Genomic DNA, 13,124 nt, shown 5'->3' on the forward strand with positions numbered 1-13,124 from the left:
CATGATCGGTAGTTTGTTATATTACTAAATATCAATATTTCTAGATTCGCTTGTAGCTAATCTGACATCAAACTGTCAAGTATGAGACGAGATTTTAGATTGAGAGTCGAGAATAGTTGTGATAAATTTCTCTAAAAATTATTTTTAGTTAAAAATAAATAGATTTTATTTCATTCTTATGTATAAGATAAGCTCGTCTCCAAATGACTTCCTAATTTATTTGTTCTCCGATCAAATGTTACCTCCTTGAGCAAGGATGCCACCCATTATAGCTAGCACTGCCAACAATATATCGCGGACGCAATTTTTCTTAATTCTATTAAAATAAGTTGATTTTATAGTATTTTTAAAGTATTTTATAAAATTTTAATTAATTTAATTTAGTATTAATTTTTTATACAATATTTATAATAATATTTATGAAAAACATATAAGTAAATTAATAAATAGTTATTTTATGGAATTTTAAAATAATTATTTTGAACAAGAATAAGTGAATATTAGATGATGAAAATAATCTTTTATCAAAATTAAAATATTGTATATCAAAATTTTGGTCAAAAAAAGATATATGTTTAAATTATATCAAAATTTGGGTGAATTTGTAAGAAACGAAAAGTACGGGGACGAAATGTAATTTGTAAAACTCCAGGGAAAAGTTTCTGTAGTTAAGGTTCCAAAATAGACCGCGTGGACTCAAAATCATCAACAGAGGGAATCATGGGAGACGATGGGGTGAAGAATGAAGCAATGGAGATTCTGGGATTGTTTCAGGATCTCCGCGTCTTGTTGTTTTCGATCTAGATTATACCCTCTGGCCTTCTACTGGTATTTTCCTCCTTTTCTACGTATTTCCCATGTTTTTTTATGAATTTTTCTGCTGATGCATTTGATTTGTGCCGATGAGATTTACTCCTCGTGGAATATGTGAAATACATCTGTATTTGTGTATATTTGGCTCAATTTTAAAAAAAACCTTGGAAATTCCCGCAGCTGTTTCTTAATTGCGCGGGATGCTTGAAGATCGAAGGTGGTAAAGTATGGATGTTGCTGTATTTCTGTTTTATGAATCCCTTTAAAAGGACCTGTTTCAGGGTTGATTAAATTATGTGATACTTTGCTTAAGAATTTTCAAAATTTTAGATTGTAATAAAGAAGTCAAACTTTTTATGTACTTGATCTTTTCTTTTGTGTTAACGGGTCCACCTGAAACTAATTGAATTGAACTTACTTCATGGAAATTGACACCAGTTCGAAAAGCTTCTGTCTGAGAAATGATGGTAATTGTTACTCCGGGGGTTAATGGTTGTGTTTATACCCCTTGTACCCATCCTCAAAGGCTTCGAGAGTTTAGCTCCACAACTGCCACATGTCAAGTGCTTGAATGTGTTAAATCTGTTATATAACCGGTTAGAATTGGATTCGAACTGCGATTTTGGGATTTTGTGTCAGCAACGACATGACCCTTTTACTTCAATAGTTTAAATTGATTTGTTGACACTTATAGTCATGGGTATGTTAATTAGAAAACAAGTGGATTCTAATTATTCTGATCAATTTCTTTTCTTGGTGGCTTTGATGATGTATATGCTTTAATGTTTATCCTGAATTGCAGGCTTGCTTTTTCAGTTTTCTTGAGAACCATTGGTATGCTAATGCAATATGTTGATTTATTTCAGTGAATGTCGTTCCTAAACGTGAAGATTGCCATCATATATCTCATGCCAAAGGCATTTTGAATGCTCTTGAGGAGAAAGGCTTGCTATTGCTATTGCCTCAAGGTCGCCTACTCCTGATATAGCGGACACTCTTCCTTGAGAAATTAGGGGTAAACTCAATGTTCGTTTCTCAGGTGAGCTAACTATTTATTTTGTTTTGCTTTGAGTGAGTGTACCGAATTTTTTTATTTGTCAACAGCATCCGATGATTTTTCTCCTTCAAAATAAGTACTGTGAAAGAGAATATGCTCCAGTATAAGAGGCTTATGCAGAGAATAATGACATTGCCTAAAATATTAAGACAACGTGACTCCTGGCTTCGTTTTTGTATGCTGGAGATACATTGATTTTTCTATACCCCAATCAAAACTAGATTAAAATTTGGTCGGTTTTTTCTTTTCGAGGGAAAAATTTGATTCATTTCAGCCACACAAAAATCTGGGAGTATGACCATTAAGATGCAAGATATAAGGTGTGAAATGTTTATGTTAATCTCTCGACTTGTCTCGGAAACATGAATATAAATTTCACATTGCTGTCAAATGGATATTTGATGTAAAGAAGTAATTAGTTGAGCTACTTGCCAATTCTCGTATGCATTCAAATTAACTTTTGGCAGTTCTAGTGTTTGAGATGTATCATGCATTGCTAAATGAAGACTTTACGTAAATTGTTAGCGAGGAGACATGTACTGATATTTTTAAAATTCCAGGTGATATTTTCCAGCTGGACCCACAAAAACCGATCACTTCTCAGAGAATCCATCGGAAGACGGGCATTCCATATAATGAAATGCTTTTTTTTTTATGATGAGGATCGCAAAATAGATACAGTGAGATCTCTTCTCCTGTTGTGTTATTTATTCTTACGGCTTACAACTGGAAAAATACTTTTGCGATGCACTATACTAGGAAGTATTGCTGCCCCTAACTTTTTGGAGTTCTAGTTTTTACACCCCACCCCGACATTACAAAATGTATGATTCCACCGCTGTTCTTGGCTTGTTATCACAGTTTCTCTCTGTGACTCTCACATAGGTTTCTAAAATGGGTGTTTACAAGCATCTTGGTGGACAATGGTGTGAATCTAGAAGCTTTTAGACAGGGCCTCTCCAACTTTTCTCAAAGCAAGGTGTCATTGGAGAAGAGCAAGCAAAGGTGGCGTAATTTTTCGCAGAAATCAAATTCATCAGAAACGACAGGCCACTCGTAATTTTTCCATTCTATTAAAAGTATATCAACTCAAGATCATTTTAGATATGAATTCAGATACTCATTGGTACGCTTTATTATTATTTATTATTATTAAAAATATATATATATATGCTCATAAGAATTTATATCCATTTGCGAATTTCTTAATTTTGATATGTAGTGTTTCATCATCAATCTAATTATAAATTTTGTATTTATTTAAAAATCGAAGTAAAGTCTATTGAAATGATAAAAACGAAGTTTTTTGGTATACCAAGTTCAAACAACACACCACAGAACACGACATTAGTTCATGAAGGCCAGTAACATTCCTGGTGGGCCTAACTATTTGGACCGTATGGGTCGAATTGTCAGGCTGAAAACAATAATAGTAGCCCATTACCACTGATTTTGGGCCAAGCCCATGATGACAATGAAGAAAAACAAACTCCTTGTATCTGACTTTGACCAAGTAGTTGTGTTCTGAGTGAAATAGAGTTGGAGATTTTAAGAACCACTTTTGAATTGTCAACACAAGGATAATTGGATAATCTTTTGGACTTCATACGAAGAAGTCGTTTGTTAATTTTACTATTACACTTCATAAACTGATTTTACATAGCAAATGAAATATTTTTTTAAAAGCAAGTCACGCCAATTAATTTACTTGAGTATTTGAAAATAAATTATGAATTTATTCATAATCTTATGTTTCGAGTTTATGACTCAAAATGCTTCATTATGTTTCCATATATTATATTTATTCTTATTATTTTATATTCTGTAAATAATATTTACAATACTTAATAGTATAATAATTACTATTGTTGTTGTTTTATATAGGTAGTATATAAAAAAAATTAGTATAACAATTAATTTATTTTACAAAATAATATAAATGTTCTTATTATAAATATTGTTAGTTTTGTTCTAACTACTTACATACAAATAAATATTACAATTAATTTCATTTTTTATTATTTTATTTGACATGCGTAGTATGACAATTTATTATTATAAAAATTATTATTTGTTAGTATTGTTGACTTATAAGGTACAACTAAGAAATACAAGTGATATAAAATTTATTATTATAAATATTTTTTATTTTTGTTCTTAACGTATGAACACAAGATAAGTTGTATAATATATTTATTTTATTATTATTTTATTTCACAAGCATATTGTGAAAACTTATTATTTTATTATTATTTGTATATATTAACTTGTAAGATACAAATAAAAATAAGATATTTTATTTTAGAGTAGCGATAATTATTATGTTGTTGTTTATTTAGGTAGGTATAAAAAAATTAACTATTACAGTTGATTGATTTTACACAAATAAAAAAAAATCTATTATTATATAATTTTTTATTTTACTTTATTAAATAAAAATAAGTAATATGATTTTTTATTATTTTATTTTATTTAATATGATGTTTATTTATTGTACAAAACTAATATAAATTTTATTATTATTATAAAAAATGTTTATTAAAAAGTATACATTTAAATGATTTTATTATTCAATTGTAATATAAAAAATTTGTTATCACCTTTTTGTTCTGTGTGGCCTATGAATTATTTTTATAGGAATGGACAGTGTGCCAGTGCTTTTATTCGTAGGTGGTAAAGTTATTATAGGACATCACGTTGTGAAATATAATACCACTGCGTTGAGGGCAACACGAATACCAGTATCTATTAATTTTCATGAAGTGAAGGAAGTAGTGTACCGTCACAAATATTGAAAGTTCAAATTTAACTTAAAATTGTCAACAAATATTTATACATAGATAAGTCACATTGTGTAGAAATGCATCTTGACATCAATGATGATAACAATTACAGTTTATGATGGATTCTATTAACGAAATGCGATGTATTGAATAGTATATCGAAACGGATTTCGTCGAGCATAATGTACTGTTGAGGTTTCAGACTCATACATTCCATGTATAACTGAAGGGTTCAATTCGATGGGATTTAATGATGAAGTCGGTACTTCCGCTGCTGCTTTTTACAAACCAGTAGATGAAAATCGATTAATTCGGATGATGGATTTGGGGATGTGATCGGTATATTACTGGCACCGTAGAAGAAAATGTTAGCTGGCCGATTTCCACATGAGATGTGATTCTGGTGCAAGAGGATGGTACTCGGTTGACACAAATCATGCAGGTTTCGATTGTTCACTGAGGTGCATCCTAGTGGATCGGGTCATGTATTGACATCCGTCGTACCTGATGAACAAAGATCACGTGAGTTGTCATTAGATGTAACCTTCACGGCCACCGAACATATTTTACTGAACCTGAATACAACTGCATGTGCAACATAATGAAGATGAGCATGAAGACGAATATGCCACATTTGCTGCTATTGGTCTATCTCATACCGACACCGTTTGATCATATGCATGCATATCCTTTTGAAGGCACTTCACATCTTGAACACCGACCGATGCATTACCATTATCTGTCCCGCCTGTCGGTCTGCTCCTTATATGACGTTACCTCAATTCTTTAGTATAATATATGATGAAGCCAATGCCCTGATTCTGTTTGAATTTCATCTACATCGAATTTGCGTTATTACAACGCAAATAGAGGAAGAACTTTGCACGAACAGGTTTTAAGAATTAAAAGCATTTGATAGTAGCAGTAAAGGACTTTTCAGTTAGTTCGTGTAAAAATTAATATTCCAATGTCAACTGTAGGTGGGTTCTTCGGCCATCATTAAAATCAAATGGGTATTTCAAGATCACGAAATATGGTGGTTCCACATTACATGTATGTCTAGCCAAATGGGGTTAGACCACCATAACTTGGACAAAAATATGATTGCAAAAACACTTGCCGGTATTGTTCGGTGTGATCCTTCGTGAGACATTAAATATGTTATCCAACTTATCAAAGATCGATTATAATTATCAAATCTCATATGGTAAGGTATGGTCAGTGTTCTAAATGGCGGTCGCGAGGCGGCCCTCGACCGCACCGCCTATGCATGAGACGGGTGTTTTTTTAGGCGGCCCAAGCTATACGACGTTTGGGAGGCGGGTCGAGGCGCCGAGCAGGCAGGCGAGGTAGACAGTCAAGATTTTTAGTTGTAGTCAACAATTTTAAAAACCTAGTCAAAGTCAAACTAATTTTAAATATTAAAAACCTAACACACCTTCACTTTCTTATTTTATTATTTTTGGTTTTCACTCTCAAGTCTTATGAGGAGAATGAAGAAAATGTTGATTTGTTGAGTCGATGTGATGAGATGATCATGGATGTAGTAGATGTTGCATATGTAGATGATTTGGAAGATTAGTTATGTTTAGTCTACTATTTGTTCTAATGATGAATAATTGATTGAAACTTTGAAATTTAAACTTAGTTTTTGGTGAAAATAATTATATTACTTTGTTATCATGTTGGGTGCAATAATTGTCTCGCTTGGTAGAGCGATCGAACCGTAGTGATTGAGTGCTGTGCGGTTTAAAAGATTTGATTTGCACCATTACCACTAGCTATAGCTTTTGGTAAAGCGGTAAGCACTCGGTCCTATAATTGGTATCAGAGCCAAGGTCACGGGTTCTGTGGGGACCCGGACGCTAATTCCAATTTTAATCATTCTTAGGAATTATTCAATCGATTATAATACACAGGGTCAAATTTTTTTTTAAATACAATGCGGAAACGTAATGTAAATCAATCTGAATTACATATTAAGCATAAACATACAAATCTTGTATTGTCTACGATAATTCAACTAGATTCAACTACATATCAGTGCTGAAACTAATTTAATTCTGAGCCGGATCTCCACGCTAATAGTCTGCCTCGTTCTCTTCTTGACTCTGATCCCTGTCCCACATGTGTCATGCACACATACAAACAAGACAACAGCCGGATAACTCCGGTGAGAATTACATTCCCCGTATAAATCAAGTATATATGCAATCATATAAACAATATAAAAGCATAAATCAGATATACATAACATGTATCTAAATCAGAAACATGGATCGATATCAACTATCAATTATACTTTAAATATGTACCGCAATCTGGAACATAATTCAATATCAAATAAGGAATCACACTCTGTGACTCTCAGACTCAGACTCGACTCATTTCTAATATAGGGATCCCAATCTAAATAAGAACGCAACGTTCTCCCATCTACTATACCCCAGCTAGATGGTGGTACGTTCTTAGTCCCAGACTTTGGCTTGTCTATATTGAAGATCTGCAATAGGAGTCGGTCTTCTCCTCAGTCTATCAATATATATCCAAAAGTCCAGTGACTCGGCGGTTCTGCCATGGCGGTTCTGCCAAAGAACTACGGCGGGTCTGCCAATTCTGACAATGTGCAATGGGCCATTAACAACTCTGTCCTAATCTGGCCCCTTCTGTCAGTGACTCTCACTCATAGCTATCTGCTTAACTATGCATGTTCTATAAATCAATAACCAAAGCCTATTCATTCAAATAAACCACAAGGTATGAAAAGCACTAACATACAAGTATGTGATTTAGGGAAACTCAAGTCCAATCTGGACTTAAGTCGATCTACCGATCACATTGATTTCTACCTTGTCTTCTCGGTCCGACGAAAGACGAAGAAGTCTCGCATTCCAATCGGTCCATAACCCAATCTGCAATGACAATATCAAATATGCCACAATATCAATGTACAAACTCAATTTAAGACTGTTCTGATCAATACTTAAATCAGACATAGTCTGCTCAATGTCAACAAAGTACGATACAATCTCAACTCGATCTTGAATCTGATCAATATCAATCTACCGATGTTTCGACGGATAATATAATGCCGTCTCGATACTCCGTCAATCTCAACATCACAGATATACTACCAGAATCATAATCAATATTGGTATAATTCATACTCTAAACAATAACAGATCATACTCTCAATTCTGTACAATCTCTATCATAACAGTTCTGAAAATCATATCAATTACATACACAGTCTGTTCTTCGATCTGACTTCAATATACGATTGTCTACTATTAGAACACCATATATATTTCCTATTCAGTTCTGACAATATCATAATTTCAAATCGTGTCTAAACGTAACAAAACTTACGTCCAGTTGTAGCCTGCGTCGATAGGAACACAGTACTGAAGAGATTGGTAATTCGGACGGCCGGATCTTCCCCAATCACAAATCTAAATATCAAAAGACGTAAGGATTATTTCTTAACCTCCCACGACCCTTTTCTCGGAATTCTGAAGTGGAAATGAACTCTGCTATATATATTGCATGTAGAGACCAAGTGGCTCATTCTTCATGCTGCACGTCTCGTGCATATGCGCGACTTGTCTCGACGCATATGCGCGCGAGACCATAGGTCTCGACGCGTCGTTCACACCGGGTAGCTCGCGCATATGCGCGCCACATCGTCGCGCATATGCGCGAGACCTACTGTCTCGTGCAATGCAACTCGCGCATATGCGCGCCTCCATCCGGCGCATATGCGCCAATTTCTCTGGGACATTCGTGCATGTGAGCGCGTCCTTTTAGGGCGCGCAAGCCCAGCCTTCGGAACCCGAATTTACATTGTGCAACGCTCGCGCATTTATGCGCGACCACTGCTTGCGCATATGCGCGAGGTCGTTCTACTATGCGCGACCACTTCTGCGGCATATGCGCGAGGTCTTTACCACCAACGCGCATAATTTCGCCGTCTGTTTCTATCTTTCTCGGTCTAATCCGTTCCGTCATATTTATCTTAATTAATCAATAATCATTCAGATTAATCTCAGATTACGATAAATAAATCTCGGCATTACAGGTTCGATTCTCATTGATTGCAAGGAGTGCAATTATTGGGAGGGAGATTGTTGGGTGCAATAATTGTCCATGTTGGTAGAGCGATCGAACCATGGTGCTGAGCTGCTGTGCGGTTTAAAAAGATTTGAGTTTGCACCATTACCACTAGCTTAGCTTTTGGTAAAGCGGTAAGCACTCGGTCCTACATAGCATAATAACATTAATATGATGATGAATTATTAATTGCACATTATCTAGAGATATATATTTTGTGCTTAACTATATTAATTGCACATTATCTAGATGATTATATTTTGTACTTAAACATTATTGAATTGCACTTTTATAAAAAATGATTATATGCATGATTATCTATAAAAAAATACTTAAAAAAATTCAACCGCCTAGCGGCCGAGGCGGTGATCGCCCCGCCATTTGCAACCTTGGGTATGGTACAGTTTAAAGGGCGGTGGAAAATGTATATGGTACTGAGAGAGCTCAGTACGTCTTTTGCCAAGATACATGGGTGCCTTGAAAGTACAATCCAGGCACTATTGTACAGTGGAACCATTTACGAGATACAATTCTGAATTGAAGGTGTTAAACTACGTGTTTTGGGCCTTCCGACAATGTATAGATGGGTTCCGACATTGTCGAAAATAATTATTGTTGATGGTACTATTTGTACACGAAGTATAAGCACAAGATGCTTATAACTGTGAGTTTAGATGCAAACAACCAAATCTTACCCTTAGCATTTGCCATTGTCGATGAGGAAACATACGACTCCTGGAAATGTTTTGGAACTTTATGCAAATGTGGTTCGAGGATCCACAGGTGTGTGCCTTATCTCCGATAGCATCGAGGATCCACATGTGTGTGCCTTATCTCCGATAGACATCGTGGCATCATTAATGTTATGAGGAGATACCCGATTTTATACATCCACGTGGCGTACATCGTTTTTGTCTTAGACACGTATGTTCTAATTTCAATACACATTTCAAAAATGTGCACCTAAAAGATCTATGTTGGAAAGCAGGCACACAACATCAAATACGTAATTTGATGCCATCATGGATGAATTAAAAATCTCGAATCAAGGCTTTGTTTATCTATCTGAAATGATAAACACAATTGGACTCTTGCTCACGATAGGGGATGGCGACGTGGTGTTATGACGAACAACATTCAGAGTGTCTTAATTCTGTTTTGAAGGGTGCTCGTCGACTTCCTGTATTAGCGTAGTTCAGTGACATTCATCGTTGCGTGCAGTATTTCATCGATCGTATCACAGAAATCAACGTATGATTCAGAACAATTAGCCTTGGCCTGATTACGCCTTTCGATTGTATGAGAGATGATCTTCGTGATCTAGTGAACATATTGTTGCTCGTACCGAGATTAGAGACCAATCGGCATCCTTGTCGGAGGGGGGAGGCGACAAGGTCGGGGTGAATGTGTACAAGTTGTGACCCTCAGTCTTAATGAATGCTCATGCGGAAAATGGACTATATTTGGAATTCCGTGTTCACATGCAATATGTACCGCCAAATGGTATGGATTAGATCCTACGCATTTGTACAACATTGGTTTCAGATGAGAGTGAATACGTAGACAGTACGATGGAAGATTTCGTCCAATTGCCGATGAGGAATATTGGATGACCAATATTCGAATTGTGCCACAACCAAATAGGCGTCAAGACGGAGAGAAAAGGGAAAGACGAACTACAAGAATCAGAAATGATATGGACCTGCCTTCCACACGAGAAAGGCACAATCCAGCGAGAAAGCTCATCACAACAACGTCGTAATCAGAACATGTAAAGGTAATTTTTTTTAACTTTAATTTTATATTTCATTCATCACGAAAAAAAATATGTTATTTAAGTGTTTACGTGTTCATTGGTTACATGTTTGATGGACACTAGGAAATTCAATGTGCAATTGTAATTGTATATTTTCTTGTATCGTGCTAATTCTTTATGTAATCGAACATTTTTTTGTTAATTTGATGGTATGTCATTGTTTCTTTGGCTAAATTTTTAGGTATCTATATGTTATCTGTTGTGTAAAGTCATCTCGTTCTGTATTTATTTTATAGAATCACCATTGTTTCCTAATTATAGATGTGTATCAACAAATATATATTATCATAACATATTTAGCACATATTTATCTTATTTATTCTAGAAACACACTTTAATGCCGTTAATAAAAAAACAATCAATACAATTATTTAAAACTCAAAACAAATAGATTTACTTGTATTCAATATACATAACTTATATGTTAAAATATTTTATTTTTTTTTCCTACCCAAACGTGTCCAGTTCCACAATCCAGTGGCTTTGGGATTCGTTATTTTTATGCACCAACTGTGGGACTTCAACTTCTTCTTCTACATCTTCTTCTTCATTTACTTCACTCCAACATTGGAACACACGTTCATATCAATGTTAGGGGAACCTGACTTGGCGATTGAGGATGAGAATATCCCAGTATGAAATTTGTGAGATGTTATAATTTGGGCGGATTTCTTCATACTGCTGGCGATGACCGTCAAATAAGAGTTTCGTAAAAGAAGGTTTCATAAGCCTGCTTGGTAGAGCGATCGAACCATGGTGCTTGAGCTGCTGTGCGGTTTAAAAGATTTGAGTTGCACCATTACCACTAGCTATAGCTTTTGGTAAAGCGGTAAGCACTCGGTCCTAGCATAATAACAAATATGATGATGAATCTTATTAATTGCACATTATCTAGATGATTATATTTTGTGCTTAAACATTATTTAATTGAACATTATCTAGATGATATTATATTTGTACTTAAACATATGATTGCACATTTTATATAAAAATGATTATATTGCATGATTATCTATAAAAAAATTACTTAAAAAATTCAACCGCCTAGCGGCCGAGGGCGGTGATCGCCCCGCATTTGCAACCTTGGGTATGGTAGTTTAAAGCGGGCGGTGGAAAATGTATATGGTACATGAGAGAGCTCAGTACGTCTTTTGCCAAGATACATGGGTGCCCTTGTGAAGTACATCCAGGCACTATTGTACAGTGGAACCATTTACCGAGATACAATTCTGAATTGAAGGTGGTAAACTCGTGTTTGGGCCTTCCGACAATGTATGATGGGTTCCGACATTGGTCGAAAAATAATTATTGTTGATGGTACTTATTTGTACACGAAGTATAAGCACAAGATGCTTATAACTGTGAGTTTAGATGCAAAACAACCAAATCTTACCTTAGCATTTGCCATTGTCGATGAGGAAACATACGACTCCTGGAAATGATTTTTGGAACTTCTATGCAGCATGTGGTTCGAGGATCCACATGTGTGCCTATCTCCAGACATCGAGGATCCACATGTGTGTGCCTTATCTCCGATAGACATCGTGGCATCATTAATGTTATTGAGGAGATACCCGATTTATACATCCACGTGGCGACATCGTTTTTGTCTTAGACACGTATGTTCTAATTTCAATACACATTTCAAAAATGTGCACCTAAAAGATCTATGTTGGAAAGCAGGCACACAACATCAAATACGTAAATTTGATGCCATCATGGATGAATTAAAAATCTCGAATCAAGAGCTTTGTTTATCTATCTGAAATTGATATAACACAATTGGACTCTTGCTCACGATAGGGGATGGCGAGTGGGTGTATGACGAAAACATTTCAGAGTGTCTTATTCTGTTTTGAAGGGTGCTCGTCGACTTCTGTTAGCGTTAGTTCAGTTGACATTCAATCGTGCGTGCAGTATTTCATCGATCGTATCACACGAAATCAACGTATGATTCAGAACAATAGCCTTGGCATGATTAGCCTTTCGATTGTATGAGATGATCTTCGTGATCTAGTGAACATATTGTTGCTCGTACCGAGATTAGAGACCAATCGGCATCCGTTGTCACGGAGGGGGGGAGGCGACAAGTCGGGGTGAAGTGTAAAGTTGTGACCCTCAGTCTAATGAATGCTCATGCGGAAAATGGACTATATTTGGAATTCGTGTTCACATGCAATATGTACCGCCAAATGGTATGGATTAGATCCTACGCATTTGTACAACATGGTTTCAGATGAGTAATACGTAGACAGTACGATGGAAGATTTCGTCCAATTGCCGATGAGGAATATTGGATGAACCAATATTCGAATTGTGCCACACAACCCAAATAGGCGTCAAAGACGGAGAAAAGGGAAAGACCGAACTACAAGAATCAGAAATGATATGGACCTGCCTTCCACACGAGAAAGGCAACACATCCAGCGAGAAAGCTCATCACAACAACGTCGTAATCAGAACATGTAAAGGTAATTTTTTAACTTTTAATTTATATTTCATTCATCACGAAAAATAATATGTTATTTAAGTGTTTACGTGTTCA

At 35.5% G+C, this 13,124-nt stretch overlaps 1 pseudogene; it reads left to right on the forward strand.

Moving 5' to 3' along the window:
* Positions 1–685: 685 nt before the first annotated feature.
* On the forward strand, positions 686–2,984 carry LOC142535350 (uncharacterized; annotated as a pseudogene).
* Positions 2,985–13,124: the final 10,140 nt, after the last annotated feature.

The sequence above is a fragment of the Primulina tabacum genome, unplaced genomic scaffold, assembly GCF_025594145.1.
Source record: "Primulina tabacum isolate GXHZ01 unplaced genomic scaffold, ASM2559414v2 Contig964, whole genome shotgun sequence".
In the NCBI taxonomy this organism is placed as follows: Eukaryota; Viridiplantae; Streptophyta; class Magnoliopsida; order Lamiales; family Gesneriaceae; genus Primulina; species Primulina tabacum.